Source organism: Myotis myotis, unplaced genomic scaffold (assembly GCF_014108235.1).
Source record: "Myotis myotis isolate mMyoMyo1 unplaced genomic scaffold, mMyoMyo1.p scaffold_m19_p_7, whole genome shotgun sequence".
NCBI lineage: Eukaryota > Metazoa > Chordata > Mammalia > Chiroptera > Vespertilionidae > Myotis > Myotis myotis.
The window spans coordinates 62,802,067-62,823,196 of record NW_023416379.1 but is presented as its reverse complement, the minus strand read 5'-3'; the positions used below and the strand labels follow the sequence as shown (position 1 = coordinate 62,823,196).

The 21,130-nt window shown below is 40.4% G+C and overlaps 1 protein-coding gene across 2 annotated transcripts in view; it reads right to left on the bottom strand.

The window, feature by feature from the left end:
• The window catches only part of FILIP1 (filamin A interacting protein 1), a 175,780-nt gene that overhangs the window by 59,871 nt on the left and 94,779 nt on the right, over window positions 1-21,130 (bottom strand). The window lies entirely within an intron of this gene.

The window sequence follows — 21,130 nt, the reverse complement described above, 5'->3', positions numbered from 1 at the left end:
TTCTTTTGCACAGAAACACATGGTTGAGAATTCACATGTTGCTGGACTGGGCTTTTCAAACTAATGTGTTCACACTGAAGGTGAAATTTAGCTCCTTTAACATACAGACTGAAAATCAGATAAGTTAGACTGGTATGGTCAGAGTTGTTTTGTTTTTGTTTTTTAGCAAAACGTTAGCATCATGTTGAAACTCTTGAGAAAATCACATAATTATAGGTTTTAGATCATATTGACTATGGTCCCCATCACATAATGCAAATACATCTGGATGTACTTTCTACTGGTTAGTGGTGATTATCCCTCTAGTTATAATGAAGCTGACACTTGCTAAATGTACTCCCATCTAGTCATATACTTGCTTTTCCAGTAATGGTGAAGGGTTTGAAGTATCCTGACTACATTTTAACTTATACTAAAGAATAAACTGGTTGGCAACAGAGTTCAGTCTGTGACAAAAGAATAGAGTTTCTCCCTGTGTAATGCTAACTATGGCTATGAAGTTACAAACCTCATGGTATTTTAAACATGGGGTGCTGACTAGTTAGCCCTGACATAGCACCATTATACAGTTGGTCATTCTTGAGGTTCCTCACTTTTATTGTTAATTCATAGTCTCCAAAAAAATCTAATTCCAGATGGTTAAAGACTAATTTATTGCAGAAACGTCAATGGACTGGAATTTGCAGATTTTCCCATGTTGTTTCTGCCACATATAATGTGCTCATTTCAAGACAAAAATGGAAAATGTTCATTTTGAAGAACCTAGTGGTTTGGGATTAGTGAGAAAGTTAAAGTCACAAATAGTCCAATGGAAAGGCCATGTGTCTCCGTGGAGGGTGAAAGGACATAAACACAGATGCGGTGTCAGACGAGGCTGTACAGTATCTTCGTGCAAGTTAGAGAAGGTGCCAGGAGATACAGCCCAGAGTCAGAGTGCAGCTTGCCTCATGAGCAAAGAGTGGGCTGTGTTTCAGCCCCTATTTATTCCCTCCGCCAGGCACCTTTGTGCAAGGCATAACTCCATACCGACATACGGTGGCCCTGTGGAGAGGAGCCCAAGGTACGTTGATTGTTATTGGTCTTCAGGCAGGAAGTACTCACACAGGTGAATATTGATAGCATCTTCTAAAATAATGGTTCTCAAACCTGACTGTATTGGAATCACTAGGGAACTTTAAAAAATTCCAGTGCCCAGGCCATCCCAGACCAATCACATTCAAGTCTTTAGAAGAAGAAACTTGCTGTAACCGGTTTGGCTCAGTGGATAGAGCGTCGGCCTGAGGACTGAAAGGTCCCAGGTTCGATTCCAGTCAAGGGCATATACCTTGGTTGCAAGCACATCCCCAGTGGGGGGTGTGCAGGAGGCAGCTGATCGATGTTTCTCTCTCATTGATGTTTCTAACTCTCTATCCCTCTCCCTTCCTCTCTGTAAAAAATCAATAAAATATATTTTTTAAAAAAGAAGAAACTAAGCCAGTGATGGCGAACCTATGACACGTGTGTCAGAGGTGACACGCAAACTCATTTTTTTGGTTGATTTTTCTTTGTTAAATGGCATTTAAATATATAAAATAAATATCAAAAATATAAGTCTTTGTTTTACTATGGTTGCAAATATCAAAACATTTCTATATGTGACACGGCACCAGAGTTAAGTTAGGGTTTTTCAAAATGCTGGGACGCCGAGCTCAAAAGGTTCGCCATCACTGAACTAAGCATTAGCACTTTTTAAAGCTCTTCAGGTGATTCCGGAGTTGAGAGTACTGTTCCACACTTATCAGTGAAGAGGCTTAGCAACCATACTGAATACCAATCCTGATATTATCTAATCAAACTTCCCCATTCCCGTGCATTTCCCATCTTCAAGTGCATTTCCTTTTCTTGATCATAGAAAGGTGTCATCACCTTACTCCATACTCCTGAGGTTAACCTTTTGCTTTGGTCAAAGCTGAAGGAAAATGAGTTGTCTTAAGAGAAAAGAAAGAAAGAAAGAAACATAGGCGTGTGAATTTATGGAATGACAGGAAGGAAAATTTGGAATTACATTTGGAAGTGAAAAAGAAATGGTGACAATGGAACACTGGTGACCTAGAAGTCTCAATAACCAACAACTGTCTCTTTTCCATATTTAAATCAGATAAACTAGGTTGCGGGATTGGATGAAAAAGGTAAAGGGATTAAGAAGTACAAATTGACAGTTACAAAACAGTGATAGGGATGTAAAGTACAGCATATAGTCAATAATATTGTAATAACTATGTATAGCGTCAGATGAGTACTAGACCTATAGAGGGGATCACTTTGTAAGTTACATAAATATCTAACCAGCATGCTGTACTGAAACTAATATAAGACTGAATGTCAACTGTAATTTAAATTCTCCTTAAATCAGATAAAGTAAAGGCTCACATTTTAATATGTGAAATACAAAGACTTCTAGAGCAGACATAGAATGTACTGTCTTTTGCGTAATAAATTGAGATACTGACTCATAAAATGTAAATATTTCAAGTCATCAGCTCCTCTGCTCTCTGAAACAGATTATAGTAGACTAGAATCCTGGTGCACCGATTCGTGCACCAGTATGGTCCCTCGGCCTGGCCTGCGGGGATAGGGCCAAAACTGGCTCTCTGACATCCCCTGAGGAGTCCTGGATTGCAAGAGGGCAGTTCTTGGGTGACACACTCCAGAATCGGGCTCCCTCCTCTCTGGTTCCAGGTGTGTCACCCAAGAACCGCAGCTGCCACGTCACTGCAGCTCGGCAGCTCCTGTGTTGAGTGCCTGCCCCCTGGTGGTCAGTGCACGTCATAGCTACTGGTCGGACAGTCAAATGGTCAGATGGTCGCTTAGGTTTTATATATATAGACTAGAGGCCAGGTGTACGAAATTCATGCACGGGTGTGGTCCCTAGGCCTGGCTGGTGATTGAAACGCAAGTATCTGGCATGGAAGGACAGGTCCCAGATGACCTCTGGGCCCTGGGAAGCACCTGGGTCCCTGGACCTCCACACCCCGCCCTCTGCCTGAGTCACAGCATCCAAGTCCCCACACAGAGATATGGTGAGCACGGCTGGATGCCGTTGGCCAGGGCACAGCGTGGGCCTCTGGGCCGCCCAGCGGCACCGTCCAGAAGCCGGGCAGGCAGTATGCTCTCCCCCAGCTGGCCTCGCACACCGGCTCCTGCGCAAACCCATGGGGAGCCCGACCAGCCCCTGCAGCGATGGCCCAGCTCACCTGGAAGAGGCCACACGGGTGGGGAGGTGGGCCCTCGCGAGTGCCTGGCACCTGAGCACAGGGGCTTCCCCAACATGCGAGTCCTGGGATCCCAGTGGAGGGTAGCAGGGGGAGTGAGAGCAAGCTCGGTGGACACCCTGCATTCTCACCACACCTCCGTCCCTGTCACCCCTGCCCCCAGGTAGCTGGCGAGAAGTCACAGTGCATCACCAATGCCTGCCATGTTCCGTGCTGCCCCCTGGTGGTCAGCGCATGTCATAGCGAGTGGTCAAACTCCCTGTCTCCCCGTCAAACGACTGCCCAAGGGGACAATTTGCATATTAGGCTTTTATTAATATATAGATAGATGATTAGTAAAGAAACAGAATAAACACAGAACTCAAAATATTCAGGAGAAATTTTTTACTGAAGCTTAGAAAATAGATTTGATCATATTCTCAAGTAATTTAGAAAAAAAATTAAAACACCAAAAAAAGTGGCTTAGAAAATAGGCACTAAAATATTGTATTGAGACCAGAGCTGCCTTTATTCATTCATTCTCTCTCTTTCTTCCTTGCTTATATGTATTTCCTAAATTTTCTACAGTGAACAACATTAATTTTATAAAGAGAAACAAAGTTATACTTTATGAAGAAAGGAGAAAAACTTCATCATTCCTATTTCATATAAATGAAGCCAAGGCAAATAATGAAATAGAAAGTGCTCTTTTTTTGTCATACCAAATGCTGAGAAAGCTGCCTTCATTCTGTGTATAGACAAGCCTGTAATAGTGCCTCTGGGGTTTAGCACAAAGAAGGACATAACACCAAAATGGCCCAAATGATTATTCTATACCCTGTTTCTGACATTGTCTTGATTCCTTTTATAACTATTTCAAACATAGCAGTGAAGGCACAGATACAACAGTCACTAGATAAGTGGTACTAAAACAGAACGGTATAAAGATCATAGGTTTTCCCACCTAATATTTATCCTGATTAGTTACATTCTGACTAGATAGCTAAAGAAATCACAGCAGAACTATTCCCATATGGCACTTCCACAAATGACATCTCTGAAAAAATGTTTATCTCTAATTGTGGACTGAGGTAATCAGAGAATGACTCTCAAATGTAAAGCAAATAATCTTGAGTGTATAAATAGTCCTGCTGGTTAGCATAAACTTACATGATCTGAGCATAGAGGAAATTAAATAAAGCTATCAGGCAAATAAAAATTTGAATTAACATGAAAATAATATTTACAGCTTGGAATGATAGAGTGAGCCCAGCTTTGTAAAAACTCAGAATTTGTTTCCAGTCCCAGCTGTGCTGTGTGATTTGTACAAGTTGCTAACATTACTTTGACCTAATTTTATTGTCTGTGAAATAGGATTATAATAACTTTCTTAAACAATTGTTCTTAGGATGAAATAAGATATCAGTATATAAAATACCTAGAATAGAATTTGGCACACAGTAGCTGCCAAGTCAATAATAACAATTTAATTTCTATTAGGTCCCCATCATTAGATGCCTTTTTGCTGGGAAAAAAATTTTTTTTATAAGATATACTTTTCCCTAACAAAATATAACATTTAAGACTGATATCGTTTAACAGTGTAGACATTTCACAATTTGCCATTAACATTTTTTCAAAAAGGAATTTTTAAATCAGAACACCCTCTTTCCAAAAGTTACTTAGTCTCCCTGACTCAGTTTCCTTGTCTATAATGTAGAGACACCAACCTCTCTATATCACAGGGAAATGCAAGGCCCTAACAAGATAATGTAAATAATGAGATTTTAAAACTGAAAATAGGTAGCTATTTTAGTTTAAAAGTTTAAGCTATTACAACTAAGCTACAGAACAACCATTATTCAGTTTACAAACATGTAAATATTGTTGGTATTTATCTTCTTGACCAAATCTTCCTATTCTATTTGAAGAAAATAGCTTCTTTCTTTTCAATTGATGTGAGACACCTATTTTTTCTCTCCCTAAAAAAATGTGTTTATGCTTGAACTTATTGTAATATGCTATTGCTACATACACTTCACATTTCATTCTTAGTTTAACAACCATAGACTAATTACCAAAGAAAAAGATGCTATGGTGATGTAACACTGCATTATATATTTAGAACCACGCTGTTCATCATGAACTTACTAAAAGCTTTTTGCTATAATAATTATCATAATGAATGAAAACAAGTGTTGCTATAAATTGCTGTTACGTAAAATGGTTTAATATACTAAACCAATCATTAATACTGTGGTACCTATTTAGTCAATGGGTTAAGATGGTGGCATTGGTAAACACTGTACTCAAATCCTCCCACAACCACATCAAAATTACAACTGAACTACAGCACAACCACTATTCAGAACCACCTGAAATCTGGCTGAATGGAAGTCCTACAATTAGGGAATTAAAGAAGAAGCCACATGCCGAAACCGGTTTGGCTCAGTGGATAGAGCGTCGGCCTGCGGACTGAAGGGTCCCAGGTTCGATTCCGGTCAAGGGCATGTACCTGGGCTGCGGGCACATCCCCAGTGGGAGATGTGCAGGAGGCAGCTGATCGATGTTTCTCTCTCATCGATGTTTCTAACTCTCTATCTCTCTCCCTTCCTCTCTGTGAAAAATCAATAAAATATATTTAAAAAAAAAAAAAAAAGAAGAAGCCACATCAAGACTGGAAGGAGGGGCAGAGACATGATATGGGTTGGTCCTATACCCACATATAGCAGATAAAAACCAGGGGGGATATCTTAGCTGTGGAGGTACCCCCTAAAGAGTAAGGGGTCCCAACCCCCCCCCCCCCCCAGGCCTCCCAGCCCAGAATTCCAGTGCCAGGAGGAGAAGTCCCCTAGCTTCTGGCTGTAAAAACAAATGGATAGCCCTGTCCGTGCAGCTCAGTTAGTTAGAGCATCACCTCAATATGCAAAGGTTGTGTGTTCAATCCCTGGTCAGGGCACATACAAGAATCAACCAATGAATGCAACAGTAAGTGGAACAACAAGTCAATGTTCCTCTCCCTTTTCTCTCTTTCAAAAATCAGCAAATTACATTAAAACACACACACACACACAAAAAAAAAAAAACCACAGCAGGATTGTGGCTCAGTGAGATGGAGGGCTGCTGAAGTCCCAGGCAGTTCCTCTTAAAGGGCCTGCACATGGGCTTACTGGAACTCACTCCCTCTGAGCTCTAGGTTAGGGCAGCAGCTTGAAAGGAACCAGGGACATACAGGGAGGAACTGAATTGTCTGCCATCAGGGCAAGAGCTGCTGGTGGTGATGGCGGGGTGAGGGGAGGGGGGCAGGGGAGGGGGGAGCAATCTATGTGTCTCTCACATCGATGTTTCTCTCCTCCTCTCTCCCCTCCCTATTCTCTTCCACTCTCTCTAAAAGAAATCAATGGAAAACATATCTTTGGGTGAGGATTAACAACAATAAGAAAAATGATAACTATGGATCACAGCAAATTTTTACAATACTTTAAACATATGATTCAATCTATGTAAATAAGATCCTACATTTTGGGGACAAAACCACTTCACAACTCTATTTTTGAAAACCTTGTTATTTTTGTATAAAAAGAATTAAAAATGTAAGAAAGTCCCTGTCCTCAAACATTACTATTTTTCACACAGAAGCTTTATCAGAAGCAAATGGTTAAAGTTTTGGGATTCTGGGAGCTGCTTAGTAGCTGCAAAGGGAAGAATGCATTAAGAGGACTCAAGAAAAGGGAGAGAAGGGGGGGGGGGCGGTCGAAGGAGAAGAGTCTTAATAAAAATCTTTATTTAATCTTGATGATGGAGGAGAATAAATATGAGATAAGGGTAAGGGTATAGAAACAGACAGAAGCATCGCACCCTTCTCTTTTCTACATGGTTCCTCTATGTGCCAAGGGAGGCACACAGAAGCCAAGAGCAAAAGTGTCCCTGCAGAACTGAAAGTGGACCAGGTGGAGCAAGGGGTTGTCTCAAATGGCTGCATGAGGAGCTGATTCAAAACATGTGGGGGCAGCAAAGAGCTACTCTGCAAAGCCCAGGGCCAGGAGGTGAGTATTCTTCATCTTACAAAGTCAGGGAAGGGTATCTGGGAGTTAGGGATGAGGGACAGGACAAGACACAGGTGGAGGCCACACAGAGGCATAGTTCAAAAGATGGCTAAACCCAATCATGCACTGTATTTAGTATTGGAGATATAATTTCATCCTCAGGGATTAAAGTCTACAGGCACATCGACAAACAATTGAAAAGACATTTACAATATAACATGATAAGTCTTCAGATGGAGGAATTACAGGGACCTGAACTAAACTAGCAAAGGAGGTTTCCTGGGGGAAGTGAGCCAAAATTTCACAAGTACTTGAGCCAGAGAAATAGAGAAGTCGTTAGGGCTAGAGTGTTCTTGTCCAAGAGAAGACTAGGCAAAGGCCAAACAGGTTTAGATGCATGGGCTGGGGCAACATGAGGCTAGAGTGATAACCATGAAAAGCCATGTGAACCAGGCAGTGAGTTTGCATTTTATCATGGAACAGCAAGAAGCCTTAGCATTTTTAAACAGCAGGACAGTGACATAGTCAGATCTGTATGGTAGATCATTCACCCACTGTGTTAAAAAGGTAGACATTCTGAATTGATTGGTACAGCCCAGAAATTGAGATTTAAAATATCTAAAGCACAGTCACCCTTAGCAACCACTGCTTTAAGACAGACAAACCAATTCACCACCATACGCGCTTAAAACATTTGCTACGTTAGCTCAAGGTTCCCAGCAGGGTTGTGTGATTCCCAGAGACTTCCTTGCCCCAGAGGCTTCTCCTGTTCTCACTGTTTTATCAGTTCCACTGATCTTTCTCCACTTCAGACCAGTAGCCTAAACCAGAAGGGTTCTGGGAAACTGTTGGAAGTGTTTGCCAGTTCTGGGCAAATAAGAGTGACCAACTGTCCCAGTTTGCCTGGGACTAAGAAGAGTGGGATCCCTTAAGGTGGGGCTTTTGAAAATCAGAACAGTCCCAGGCAAAGTGGAATGAACTGGTCATCCTAGGGCAAACACCAAGTGGACAGAAGATTAGATATTCCAAAATGCCCCTGCATCTAGCAGGGCAGCCACAGTGGATTTAGTGTTCTCAGGAACCGAGTTTCACTGGCATGTTTCCAAAACTTAGCTTTCTTTCAAGGCAAATGCCATTCATCATGATTATGCCAGGTGACAATTTAAACTGTTTTCTAAACTTGTGGTTTTTTTTAAATTTGGGGGGAACCCAAAATGAGTAGGATAGACTGCTTAGTTCTTTTTTAAAAAATATATTCTTTAATTGATTTCAGAGATTAAGGGAGAGGGATAGAGAGAGCACAACATCAATGAAGAGAAAGAATCACTGATCAGCTGCCTCCTGCATACCCACTACTGGGAATGGAGCCCGCAACCTGGGCATATGCCCTTGACTGGAATCGAACCTGGGACCCTTCAGTCCACAGGCTGATGCTCTATCCACTGAGTCAAATTGGCTAGGGCTAGAATGCTTAGTTCTTATACCCATGTGTCATAGCTAAACAGTGTGCATCCTCCTGAAGCATTCAGATTACTTAAAGACTTGGGGTGGGTGGTAGTTTAAAAACTCTTTCAAAACATGAATGCAATTTTAATATTCACTTGAATGTTTAGGGGAAAAAACACAAGATTTAAAAAACATGTGCTTGAGGCAGATAGCTTGGGACAGATTCTTTGATGATGCCACCATGACCCCCAGTATGGTGGTCTACTCACCTAGGTTTGGAGGGAGCACATTCAGTTGGGAAGTTTGAGAAGCCTGCCCCTACCATCTGACACTGCACACCTCGAACAAGGCAATTCTCTGTCAATAGCTGCTGACCTTAAGTGGTGGAAGCATTTAGAGGAAAGAATAAGTCTATTTCTATGCTTACGGAAGAACCAGAATGTCACAGTTCCTAAACACGATCACTCCTTTGTATTATTTAGTTAACTCCCTCAATATGGTCTTATTGCTGCAGCGAGCCAAGGAACCCTAGAAAAGATGACCCGGGAGGACCAAGGCATGCCCATCTGTGAATGCTTTACCATTCTGGAAACTCAGCTCAATGTTGTGGACCTATTTAGATAAAGTGATTTATTAGTTTACTTGTCTGTTTTTTTATTAGGCTGTGAGCTGCTTTGAGGAAGGGGGGACTGTGTCTACACTGTCTACTAAAAGAGTGTCTGCCCACATGACAGGCACTCAGTAAATATTTGTGGAAATAAAGAGAAGTGAGATAAGTGATGTGAAGTCAGAGAGGCATAAACCAGCTCTGAAATTCTCAGGACAATCTTAACTGTTTAGCCTTGTTTAAAAGATCTAAACAATTACATTTTGTTAACTTCCATTCTTTCATCTGACATTCTTGTCTACAATTTAGGAGTCACTTTGTTCTTCTTAAGTTTATTCCAAAAGAAAATATGTAAACTGAGTAAGAAAAAATAGTACATTCCAGAATGTTGTAATAGGAAATAAACTATCTTTAAATCTCAGACAAATTGAATTATCCTATTTATCCAGGTTAAGTAAATACAAAATTATAAATATATTGCATGAAAAAACAGCTATGTAATTATGATGGTATTAGCTATTACTGTAGAAATAAAACCAATATTTTCTCCTGAGTTTTAGAATGCAAAGTTAACATGACTAGTAATACAATATACAAGGAGAAGATGTAGGCATGGTTAGTTTAAAGCAGTGATGGCGAACCTTTTGAGCTCGGCGTGTCAGCATTTTGAAAAACCCTAACTTAACTCTGGTGCTGTATCACATATAGAAATTTGTTGATATTTGCAACCATAGTAAAACAAAGACTCACATTTTTGATATTTATTTTATATATTTAAATGCCATTTAACAAAGAAAAATCAACCAAAAAAAATGAGTTCACGTGTCACCTCTGACACGTGTGTCATAGGTTCGCCATCACTGGTTTAAAGGGTCATTGAAGCTAAAAATGTGTCTTTGGGTTTCTCTGGAGAAATTTCTTTCCACAACTATATGGTCAACAGTAGCCTAATAGTCTTTATACAACTTGTTCATTATAGATCACTCTTTTCTAGCATTTCAGACAAAATCATCCAGAAGAAATCTTTTATTAAAATATCACAGATAGATGCTATTTTTCATGTTAAAACTTGCTTTTATTATCACTATGATCCTTGACTTTTTAAAAGTAAAATTCCTCAAAATCCGAATGTTTTTTTACAGAAATAGAAAAATCCATCCTAAAATGCATATGGGAATTTCAAGAGACCTTAAAGAGCCAAAACAATCTTGCAAAAGAATAAAGTTTGAGGCCTCACACTTTGATTTCAAAACTTACCACCAAGCCACAATAATTACAACAGTGTGGTACTGCCATACGTACAAACATACAGACCAATGGAACAGATTAATAAGCCCACAGATAAACTCTAGAATATATGATCAAATGATTTTCAATAAGCATGCCACGACTGTTCAATGGAGAAAGGGCAATCTTTTCAACAAATGATACTGGGGAAACAGGATATCCACATGCAAAAGAATGAAAGGTAGGAACCTGATACCATATAAAAAAATTAACTCAAAATGAATCAAAGACCTAAATGTAAGAGCTAAAATGCTTAGAAGAAAACATAGCGGGGGAAATTTCATGACACTGAATTTGGCAATGATTTCTTGGATATGACATCAAAAGCATAGGCAACAGAAGAAAAAATAGATAAACTGAACTATATCCAAATTTAAAACTTCTGTGTATCAAAGAACACAATCAACAGAGTGAAAAGCAAACCACAGGATGGGGGAAAATATTTGCAAATCATATATATCCAGGCTATATAAAGAACGCCTACCACTCAGCAACAAAAAAACCCCCAACCCAGTTAAAAAGTGGGCAAAGGACTTAAATAGACATTTCTTCTAAGAAGATATACAAATGGCCAACAAGCACATGAAAATATACGCAACATCACTAATCATTAGGGAAATGCAAATCTAAAGCACAGTAAGATGCCACTTCTTACTCATTAGGATGGTCATCATCCAAATAACAGAAAATACCTATTGGCAAGGCTGTGGAGACATTGAAACGCTTGTGCCCTGCTGATGAAAATGTAAAATAGGTTAGCCACAATGGAAGTCAGTGTGGTGATTCCTCAAAGAGTTAAGAAGAGATTACCATATGACTGAACAATTCCACTTCTAGTTACAGACCCAAAAGAATTGAAAGCAGGCACTCATGTTCATATCAACATTCTTCACAAAAGCCAAAAGGTGGAAACAGCTCAAGTATCCATTGGTAGATGAATGGATAAACAAAATGTGGTATATACTAGTGCACACAATGCAATGTTATTTAGCCTTAAAAAAGGAAGGGAGTTCCGACATGCTGCAAGGGATGAACCTGGAAGGTAACTATGCTGAGGGAAAAAAGCTAGTCACAAAAGGACAACTGCTATACGATTCTGCTCATATTTCATATAAGTACTTAGAATAGTTAAATTCATAGAGATAGAAGGTAGAATGGTGGTTTTCAAGGGTAAAATTATCTCTAATCTTTTGCCTAGAGATTGCCACTTTAAAAAAAAAAAGGATTCCATGTAATAAATCATAAAAGTGTAGTCATATTTTTTCTAGCGGTTAGCTGAAAGTCACAGTCATCCATGGATTTGAACACATTTTCATTACTTATGTGGTTTTCTTCGTTTTTCTTTTTTACACACATTGGGATATTAATAGTACAACAGCTGCTGTGTCCTGGATTTGAAATTAGATACGGTCACAGGGTCCCCCCGGCAGTGCTGTGATTTTACAACGTGTAATTTCTCAAATTCCAAAAGACGACAACCTTTTTGATCTGTGCTGATAAAGACCTTGGGCAGAGCCCTTAAACTGCCCACCCCTATATGTAATCAGGTCCGGCAAGTCTCATCCAGTTTTCTGTGAATCAGTTGAGAAGCTGAATCCCTTAAAACATGAGAGCAGCCATTGCTAAGGCACAACAAGGTGATTATTTTCTCACTGGGGTTGTTTATCCAGGTCCGTAAATTTAATCCCATCAACATAAACCAGCTAGACTGATCCAGGACAGATAAAACATCTGTACCAGATCTGGTGCCAGACATCTCTCTCTGTACAGACGTCTCTGGTATACACAACTCTGCTTATTCGGTTAAATTTTCTTCACATCCTTACTTTCCCCATGATTGTCTCCTTTTCAGATGGTCTCTAAAAGCTATTTTTCAAGCATAAATGAAATCCTCCAATGTAATCCTGTCTGGAGGATTGACTGGCAGGCTGACCCTGCCACAGGCGATTTGCATGAGGAATCAAGGTTCTTCCTGAGAAAGAACCCATCCCAAGGGAGGAAGGGCACCATTCTGGCTGAAGGACAATGGAGCAGGGTCAGAGGGGAAGGGTGAGTCTGAGGGCAGCGCGGTTTCTGTCACTCAGACTCCCCTCCAGCCCGCCCCCTGAACCCATGCCTGAGTCCCAGTATGACGGACTGCCATCAAAGACTCAAATAATAACTAGGGAACTGGTAAATTAGAATTCAAGACTTGGAGCCTCAGTAGAAGGCGGAGGGCAGGAAGGGGCAGTCCTCTCCGTATCTTGCATCACGCTCAGTGCAGACACCAGCCTGAGCTGCCCTCAAGTACACATCCACTGGCACACACAGGAGAGAGAGCAGTGCTGGCTGTGCTTCCAGCAGGCACTTGCAGGGGCAGCCGTCATTACCAGCGTGGGTTGCAGTAGGAAAAATGGCAAAATGCCAAATGCCAAATGGTAGCCTAGTGAACAAATGTGGGTCATCCTCTGAGGGCTTCTAGCCTATTGCCACAGAACAGGTGGGAGCAGAGGCAGGAGAGGAAAAAGACAACTTCGTTTCTTTTTATTTCAATTTTTACCTGACTGGTGAGGGCTGAGAAACATTTTTCCAAAAGAGAAAATATTTCAGTCAAAGAAGGTAAGACTACATCATCCAAATAGAATTATAATTGAGGTTTATTTGACTCACATAACATTGAGTTCCTTTATTTACTCACATAACATTGAGTTCCTTTGGGATTTGTTGTGTGTATTCACATCAGCCCCTGACCGAAGTGAATTCTATATTTATAACATACATTTGGCCAACTTAAAACAAGTAGAGTTCAATTTTTTTTAACAAGAACACAAGAAAATCTCAGCCATTGTGAACCTACAGAGAATGTGATACTGTATATTTACTTTTATAAGTAATCAAGGGTTAGTACTTTAAACATTAAAACTTTTTAATGTTAAGGATTTGGGAATAAGAACAACCTGAAATGACTTATAAAGTCCCTCCCCTCTTAAAAAATATAATGTACATAAGTTAATGCTTTGAGAACTCCTGGTGGTCATCTAAGTATCAATTTTTCTGGTGTACTCAGGATGTATATTGTTATGTGGTACCTTAACCTACTTGCTTTCTATCTTCCTCTTTAAACAAGTTTCTGATGTATACTTAGAGCCAGTTCTTTGCTTATTTTTACTCCTACTCAAGGGAAGCAATGTGGTAGAAAGAGCATGTGCTTGGGATACTTGAGTTAGAAACATGCATCAGCACTACCACTAGTGTGACCTTGAATGAGTGAGGTAGCTTCTCTGACCTCAGTTTCTTCATCTGTAAAATGGACATAGCAGTAGCTACCTTATAGGTTTTACATGGGCTAATGTATAAAGGTACCTGGCAAATGTTATTTACTCTGTGCTTTGAGAGTCAAATAGATAAATTATGACTCTGCCATTTACTATAGCTCTGTGACCTGGGCTGGTTAGCTCTGAACTTGTTTCCACACCTGCAGAATGAAATATATGTGAAGTGACTAATATGATGCCCAGAATACTGTAGATGGCCAATCAAAGTCTAGTTCCTCTTTCTCATAAGAGTGAATTGGCTGATGTGCAATTGCTGGACCTACTGGGCACCCTAACCAAAAGGCTTTCCACAACCTGTTCAGTAAGTCAAAGGCTAAGGTTTTCCTCATCCCCATTGCTCTCAGTATCCTGCGACTGCCCAAACCAAATCTGAGACTCCTATGGCACAAACCTAACAGGCACCTGGCAACACACGTTGGCTTGCTCGGTGCTTCTGAGCCTCCTGCACTCTTTATTGATGTGATTTGAAGGAGCAGTTCCCTCTTTAATTCAAGAATGTGGACCTCACTGTTTACTCTAGAATCTGTAGTTTTCATCGCCACTGTCAAAAGATTATATCGCAGCAGAAATGACTTCCCATTTTTTTCTAAACTTTTCTGAGTATCTATTTAAAACCTGGCTTCAGTAAGAAACAATGTTAGAGAGCACATCTTGTGCTGGCACACGTGCTGAAAGCAGGCATTGCCTATAAGTGAAGGTGCAACCGAAGTCAAGCCCTTCGATATAGGAAAATAAAATAAAAATAAGTTCAAAAGAGATTTGTTAATTTTTTAAATTGCATCTTTGATGTTTAATAAAATTTCTATTAGTGCTTCCCCTTGAAATGTCCTTTTTTAAAGAAATGAGATCCCTGAAAAGCCATGAAACTTCTATACTATTTGTTGTTTGCCAACTGCTTTAGGAGCAATATATGGCCTTCTGGTGCCATGTCACAATTTGAAATGCCTAATCTACCCTTTCAAAGAGAATATGTGGTTGATTATATCCACACCTACAGTTATTTTTCTTCTTTACTATATTGTACCAGAGATGGGGCACATTCAAACATTTTTTCAACAAGTAAATCTCATGTGTACTAGTATTGTTACCTGCACGCCAGTGTTAAGGAGCTGTGCGGTGCTCTGTGATTTGAGAATGGGTATGAAGTGTGTACAACCGCCATTTCTGATGCCTGCTTCATCCCTAATTGCTGTGCTCAGCACTTTGTGATTACAATTGGCCTTTTCTTCCCCGAGAGCTCAGTGAGGGCAGAAGCCTCTTGCTCTCATTTGTGTCCCTAAACCCTAATACAGTGACCGACACAGGAGGTGCTCAATAAACATTTGTTACATGTACGAATATAGTGAGTCTGTGTTGTGTGTATGTATTCTACTTATCCAACGACAATTTCCTGTGTTTTCCTTTTCTAAGCATGTACATTTTCTCCTTTGAGGAGAATAGCTTTTTAAAAATCTACCTCCTACCTTTCACTAGAGAAAACTTAGATTCCAAAAGATATTGGCTTATTACTTTCATCAATGTTCATGAAATTCCTGTCAAATTTCCCCATGACTTCAGGTTCCTTATTGTATATGAGGAAAAAATAGAAATGTAATGCAGTTAATTCCCATTACCTGCAATAGTTATTTTCTGTAAAGGTACCAAAAACACTGAATTTGAGAATACTGAATCATTGCTCCTGGAAGAAATAAAGTTCCCACAAGCCTCTCATCATGACATTTTCATCAACTAATCAATACATAACCTCATTTTATGTGTTTTTCTGTTTAAAGACAAGTGAATGAATGAATGAATGAATGAATGAATGAATATACATGCGTGGTTATCTGACTTCTGGGTGAAGGAAACATTTTCCCTGAAATGACAAAAAAGATTAGACCTTCTACAAGGAAAATAAATCATAGCCAATTAAATGACAAAATAGAGAGAGGAAAATATTTGTAACAATTATAACAGATATAGAGTAACTATCCTCGGTTATAAGGAATTTATGTATATCAGTAAGAAAAACCCTAAGGTCAATAGAAAAAATGTACAAAAGGTATAAATAGACAATTCACTGATATATAAGATGTTCATTAGGAAATAGTTCAACTTAACTAACAACCAAAGAAACGTAAATAAAAGCAATAATGAGGTACAATTGCTCACCCCTAAAACAGGACAGAATTTAGAACTATAAGAGTTTGACTAATGGGAATTCTCATAATTTTGTTGGGAAGTCATATGAATTCTGGAAAACAATTTGGCAATAGATGCATATAAGAGACCTTTAAATTATTCATACCTTTTAATTGAGAAGTTTAACAATAAGGATAAAGATTAGTACCAAATAGGTTTATTGCAATGTTGTTTATAACAGTAAAAAATTAGAAACAACCTAAATATTCAGTAACAAGGATATTATCTGAGTAAAATATAATATTTCCATAGGGTAAAATATTTTACAGACTTTAAAAATTATATTTCAAGGATATTAAATGATGTGGGAAATGCTTATTAACAAATACATATTCAAATTTGTATGTACACTGTACTTATAATTATGTTTCTTAAAGTTTTTCAGTTTTATTTTCCTAAGGAGATTTTTTAGATATGTTTTTCATAGTGGCCCTTCTTATGCAATTTTAATACCTCAGATATACTGTATATCTGTTTATTTACTGTAATCTTTTTAAGGGTCACAAACCATTGTAACATCTAAAATTTCGTTAACCCCATCTAAGAACCAGTTTTTACACAGGTGGGAACAAAGCACTCTCATTGAGAATGCATGATATAAATAACCTATATTGAATTGGTTTTGCTTTGAAAAATCAGATAAGATATTTTTTAAAAGAGAGTCCTGGAATGGGTAATTTCAACTTAGAAGATTACATCTCTAATGGCAGGATTTCTGGTCCCCTGATACCTGAAATGCTGAAACACTGATCTTTCTATCATGCCTAAAATTGCGTGTGTAGGTAAACATCTAATCCAACTAATACGCCTGGTTTTCTACATGTAATATATAAAACAAACCTATTTTGCGGGGAGGACAAAGCTGAATTTATTAACAACCACTACTTACACTGCACCCTATGTGAACAAAATTCTTTTCAGAGGTATTATTTAGTTGATTTCTCAATTCCATTTTATAGATTTTAAAAAAGGCTCAAGGAAATTCAATAGCTTGTCCAAGGTCACATGATTCATAGCAAGCAGTTATTTGTCTTCAAACTATTTCCATTAGCAATTGCTGTGGGGGTCAGTAATGGTTTTCTGTGAAAATATGATATAAGCACAAAGCAAAGGAAGCAATGAAACTTGCTGGGTAATGTTTCCTGTACTAACATTCAACCACAAATGGTACTGCCACCAACTGGCCCAATTTCCCCATACAACATAACTTGACTGGCTTGCCATGATCTTGACAACATTTCTTAGCAGTGTCATCTCATTAGTAACTTCCCTAAAAATGCTGCGCTTCTATCTTCAGGCCAGAGCATGTGAGGCGGGGAACCCACTCCTGCAAACTCACTTCTCTGACTCTCCGAGACCCCTTGCCAAGCCACTGCTGCTGGAAGACAGCCCTAGAGCATGACTTCTGCAATGCACTTTGAAGTAGATAAAATATGCACTCATGGACATCTGTCTGTTATTTCCTGCACTCACAGCTTTGTTCTTCTTTATTGCCAGAGAATTCTATGGATGATGTCACTTTTCTCTGAAGAGAACAGGCCATCGGAGCTTTTCACTGACATAATTAATTATCTGTAGCTTGATTTTGAGCCAGAAAATTCTCAAGGCACAGCCCCCAAAAGAATTAACTCTACTGTGTTTGCTATTCTTAAACTTTTAAAGAGACAGGGTACCATATCTCTTTTTCCTCAGACACTGATAATGGTAGTTTTGTTCAGTGATATCAAGTAACAGAAAGTGAACTGGGGCACTATTCTATGATTTCACAAGGAAGACCTTCGCTTCAATGGGCAGCAAACTCTAAAGGTCGCTGCAGATCAAGTAGACAAAGCAGAGCTTTTAGGGCCTAGTCTTAAATGCTACAGGAATGCATCACAATTACTGAATGGGCTCTTTGGGGGATCTTGTGAATCTGCAGCCAGAAAAATGAGATCTCAACCAACACTAACCATGTTAAATTATCTACAAGGTGAAAAGCTTTAGTCTACCAGCAACAAAAGTCTAAAACATGAGTATATTTAAATTTTATAAGCTATAAGAAATTGCCAGAATGTTAATGATAGATTTTGAGAGTTTTCACCTATGTCTTTATACAGGTCTAAAGCAAATTAGCCAGTTCATCAGAAAATGTCACCTTCCACTCTGCTGGGTCTCAAGGTTATGTTAATGAGTTGTTATTTCCCTCTTTACAACTGGGGCTCCATGGGAAACGATCGACACTGTGGATGTCTTAAAGCAGAGGAGGGGCTCTGATGGAATCAGGGCACCTGAGCTCTAGGCCTGCTCTTCACTAGGTGAGTGGTAGGTATTATCCAGGAAATCCCTCAGCTTTTTCAAGTCTGGTGGAAATTGCAATACCCTATCTAACATAAAGGATTAACTAAGACTCTAGATTTGAATGTGCATAGAAATATTGTCCACCTCCCCCAAAAGGAATTGCTATTTATGGCTTCTTCTGCTGCTTTGATTCTGGATAAATTTGTTTAAATTGCACTCTCATTGGATTAGTTTTGTTGGATAAATTCTCTCTTTAGATCTACTCTGGATATTCTTAAAGGTTTAAAATTATAATGTAATAAATCTACACTAATAAAAGAGAAACATGGTAATTGGCGTACAACCGCTACCCTTTTCATTGGCTAATCGGCGAGATATGCAAATTAACTGTCAGCCAAGATGGCGGCCGGCAGCCAGGCAGCTTGAAACTAACATGAGGCTTGCTTGCCTCAGTGACGGAGGATCGTTGGAGGAAACCAACGTTCCCCGCCTGTGGCTGCAGGCCTCTGAGCCGGCAGTTTAAGAAACATTGTAACAAATACCGCCGGACTTCAGCCAGCAGATTCGCAACATTATAAGCAAAGGCCAGAAACCTACTTTAACCTCGGAGGCCTAAGAGCTGGAGCCAAGCCTCAAGCTAAAGCTGGCCCAGAATAAAAAAAAAAAAGGAAAAGCCAAAACCGGTTTGGCTCAGTGGATAGAGCGTCGGCCTGCGGATTGAAAGGTCCCGGGTTCGATTCCGGTCAAGGGCATGTACCTGGGTTGTGGGCACATCCCCAGTGGGAGATGTGCAAGAGGCAGCTGGTCGATGTTTCTTTCTCATCGATGTTTCTAACTCTCTATCTCTCTCTCTTCCTCTCTGTGAAAAATCAATAAAAAATATATTTTTTAAAAAAAAAAAAAAAGGAAAAAAGGAGCGGTTGGGAACTTCAGTCACTCCCAGCCTGAAAACAGCCCTCAGCCCCTCACCCAGACTGGCCAGGCACCCCAGTGGGGACCCCCACCCTGATCCAGGACACCCTTCAGGGCAAACCAGCCGCACCCACCCGTGCACCAGGCCTCTACCCTATATAGTAAAAGGGTAATATGCCACCCAGCACTGGGATCAGCGGAGCCGTGAGGCCTCCCGGCACCGGGATCAGCGTGACAGGGGGCAGCACCCAAACCCCCTGATCGGCCTGCAGCTCTGTGTGTGACAGGGTGCGGCACCCCCCCCCCCCCCCACGGGCCCTGCTCTGTGTGTGACGGGGTAGAGCCATAACCTCCCCATCGGTCCTGCCCTGAGTGTGAGAGTGGCGGCGCCCCAACCCCCTGATCGGCCCTGCTCCGTGGGTGATAGAGGGTGGCGCCCCAACTCCCCTATAGGCCCTACTCTGTGAGTGACAGGGGGAGCTCCTCAACCCCCTGATGGGCCCTGCTCTGTGCGTGACAGGGGGGAGCTCCCCAACCCCCTGATGGGCCCTGCTCTGTGCATGACAGGGTACGGAGCCCCAACCCCCCTGATGGGCCCTGCTGTGTGTGTGACAGGGGGTGGCACTGCAACTCCCTGATTGGCCCTGCTCTGTGTGTGACAGGGGGTGGCGCTGCAACCTCCCCATCGACCCTGCCTTGAGTGTGACAGGGGGCGGTGCCCCAACCCCCTAATTGGCCCTACCCTGAGCATGACTGAGGGTGGCATCGCAACCTCCCAATCCACCCTGCTCTGTGCATGACAGGGGAAGGCGCCCCAACTCCCCAATCGGCCCTGCTCTGAGCCCGACCAGGGGCTGCACCTAGGGATTGGGCCTGCCCTCTGCCACCCGGGAGCAGGCCTAAGCCAGCAGGTCGTTATCTCCCGAGGGGTCCCACACTGCGAGAGGGCACAGGCCGGGCTGAGGGACCCCCCCTCCCCCCCCCGAGTGCACAAAATTTTTTGCACCTGGCCTCTAGTATTGATCATAAAAAATCAACATTACAGAATCAACATTTTAAAAAGGTGAAAGTATATGCCACATCCTCTCCAAATTCCACTCCCCAGGGCTAATTCTATTAAAAACTTGAGTGAAAATTTTTCATAAATTTTAATGAACACACACACATGCTCGCTCTCTCTCCCTCTCTCTCTCTCGCTCTCTCTCTCTCCTCAGTATTATTGATAGTAACTGGAAATGTGCAAAGTGCTTTGCAAACATTATTAGATTTAAACCTCATAATAACCTTATCAGATAGGAACTATTACTATTATTACCATTTTGTAGATGAGGGATCTGAAGCAGGCACAGAGAAATTCAGTGATCTGCCCAAAGTAACACAACTAATAAGTGGTGGTGTCAGGATGCAAATCTAGGCAACCAAACCCCAGAGCTGGGTTATACTATGTAAAGTCTCCATATGTATGTGTCAATATAGAACATCTCAAATACGTACCACTTTATTTTTTATTCAAATGCAATGTAAAGCTCAAGAAGAATGAAATACATTTGAGCTAATGCTAATTTCTCCAGCTCTAAGGATTATGATTTACTTAATTTGTTTTTCAATAAATTGATTGGGTTGCCTCTATTTTTCCATGTCTATCTCTCAATTTAGTCTTTTTCTGTTTTCCCATTCTTCTTACTTGAATCTTTAATCCAAATTTAGATAAAAATCTAATACTAAAACAATTTATTTAATTCCAAGGGAAAATCAAATAATTCTGTGAACTAGAATTTTACAATGTTGGATTTGTTTGAAATAAGGCTCTCTACTGCGATTTTCCCTGTA